General features: G+C 50.6%; 1 protein-coding gene across 2 annotated transcripts in view; it reads left to right on the top strand.

The window, feature by feature from the left end:
* Nucleotides 1–1821: 1821 nt before the first annotated feature.
* Nucleotides 1822–2436, top strand: part of DFNA5 (deafness, autosomal dominant 5) — a 76119-nt gene continuing 75504 nt past the window's right edge. Inside the window, exon 1 of one of the 2 annotated variants that reach the window (XM_010855368.1) lies at nucleotides 1822–1889. The gene's annotated coding sequence lies outside the window, so the exon portion shown is untranslated. The remainder of the gene's footprint in view (nucleotides 1890–2436) is intronic. The other variant, XM_010855369.1, reaches the window with a different exon arrangement.

Below are 2436 nucleotides of genomic sequence, written 5' to 3'. Positions count from 1 at the left end.
CAAATACTTTAATAATAATATTAATAAATACAACTGTTCAAAAAAAATACAACAGAAAAGTTGAGACTCTCAGTTTGGGCTAATCCCAACCATCTGGGACAGGATAAGTAGCCATGGGGAATGGGGTGGGGGTACTTTCTTAAACACAATTCATCCCCCTCTCCCAATACTTACATGTTCAAACACTGCTTGATGGACTGACTCTTGTGTTTCTTATTTTCAGAAGAGTCAGCACTGTCCAGTGGTTTTAAAGCTCAGATAGTGTTGTTACTGAACCAAATTTGGGTTCCTTCACTAGTGTGCAGTGAAACCAATCTACTGACATTGGGTTGTATGAAGGAAAATGCAGTATTTATTTCAGGGCACACCAAGCAGCCAAAGTCCCTGAGTTCAACAAAAAACTTCAGCAAAGCATTTTTAAAATCCAGGTGAGGGAGGGGTGTCCCAGGGTATGTGATCAGCCCGTGCATAGTACTCTGATAGGTTGATGGTGAGCTAACGGTGTCATCACAGCGGTTAACAGTATGGATCCTTAGTAGCTAGTAGGTCTGGTCATGGTCATCAAGTAGTTAATTTCTTCCACTTGGTGGTGGTTTTAGCATATGTAAAACAACTCAGGAAATGTACATCAGATACTATCATTTCCCTACTGCTGAGAGGAGCTACAGCAGAGGATATGGGGGCAGGCCCCAAAGGATCACTTTTCAGTAGGATGGGCTTCCCATTCTTTGCCTCAATTTATTCATTTGTAACTTGGACTTCCAACCAGTTGCTGTGAGGGGTAAATGAATCAGTCAATGCATGTGAGGTACTTAAAACCATGCTTGGTGACAGTAATTGGAAAGTGCTATATAAATACTAGCTGCTAATCTCATACTATCTTCCTCAAGCATTTACTTGAAAGGCAGGGGACAGGATAAAAAAGAAAGGGAAGACTTTGAAGACATTGAGCAATTTGCACAAAAAGCTCCTGTACTCTCAATTACAGGTGGTTACCTATCTAGGCAGAGGAGGGCTTCTTGGTGGGAACTTCACTAACATACAACTTACAATGATGTTCTTGAGGTTAATGGCCAAGGTCAGGAGACAATAATCTCTATAAAAAGCCAGTGCAATTTTATGAGGACAGAGAAACAACAGCATGGATACAAAGTTTCTTGACAGGAGCAAGACAGTGATTTTTTTTTCTTCCAAACTCTCTAATCAGTGTGGCCAGGTAGAGGACAAAAAGGGTACTTCTCTCTTGATCATTTCTATTCATTCATTCGTCCAACAACCATTACTTCATTGTTCACCTACCCTGTGCCAAGCAAAGCAGAGTGAGACCTCGCAGTCTAGTTGGAGAAATGAACAAGAGGATGCATTAATTCAGTTACTATCATCCATCAGGTACTGTGCTAGGTGTGGGGTATAGTGAACAAAACAGACAAAATCTCCCCCCACACCCACCCCTTGCACTTGTGGAGCTGGCATTCTAGGGAAAGACAATGCTTGAAGTAAGTATGAAATCCTAAAAATAAAGCATGCAAGGAACTAGGGCGTGTTCCTGTAGGGTGGTGGACTGGCTGTGCTTTTAATTGGAATAGTCAGGGACAGTTATACTGATAAGGAGGTGGGGTAACTCAGGATATGCCCAGAGCATATGGGAGCCCAAGGGGAAGCCCCGTGTCTCTCCATGCCCTGCTGAGGGCAGCCTCAGAACTCAACACTCTCCAGTGCCAGTTCTGGAGCTCACTCCTCCCGCCGCTTCGCCGGGCTCCAAGGGGCGGGGACCGAGCAAAGGTCCCGCCGCCCGCCCTCTTCCCTCGCGATCCCCCGCCCCGACTCGGCCCGGCCCGGCCCGAGGGCTCCTCCGACTCGACCGGCTCGGGGCCCGAGGCAGCTGCGAGGTAAGTCCGGTGTCTGGGCTCGGCTCTGTTCGGGATCCGGCTTTGACCTTGGGGAGCCGAGCCCGCGCGGCCCTTTCTCTCTGGGACACCCTCCGGTGTGCCCCTTAGTCCTAAGGGGGACGAATGGGTGGGCTGCCCGCAACTGGACCGCCGGCCCCATGGCGTCCCCCTCCTCCCCCGTTTCCAGCCCCCGTCCCCCCACCCCACCCCTTTCCCATCCCATCCCCTCTCCTCTCCTCCTCCACTCCATTGCCACTTCCTTCTCTGGCTTTTGCTAGGGCAGCGGGTACCCACTGCCCGCCTTCTTCGCGCCCCCTCCCCATTCCTTCTTTCTTTGTCTTCCGGTTTCTCCTGGCTAGGCTCTAGATGGCCGCGTGCCGGGGCGCGTGTGCGCGGGGAAGGAAGGCGGGGGCGGCGTGGAATTCTCTCTCCTGCCTGGACCGAGTCCCCATCCCAGGCGTCGGGGATCCTGGGCCCCGAGGTTACGGAGGAGGAGGAGGAGGCCAGGCCCCGCCCGGTAGTTCTCAGCCTGGATGGGATGACATCA

The sequence above is a fragment of the Bison bison genome, unplaced genomic scaffold (assembly GCF_000754665.1).
Source record: "Bison bison bison isolate TAMUID 2011002044 unplaced genomic scaffold, Bison_UMD1.0 scf7180017864364, whole genome shotgun sequence".
Taxonomy (NCBI): domain Eukaryota; kingdom Metazoa; phylum Chordata; class Mammalia; order Artiodactyla; family Bovidae; genus Bison; species Bison bison.
The sequence above is the reverse complement of the archived record's forward strand: the minus strand, read 5'-3'. Positions and strand labels throughout refer to the sequence as shown.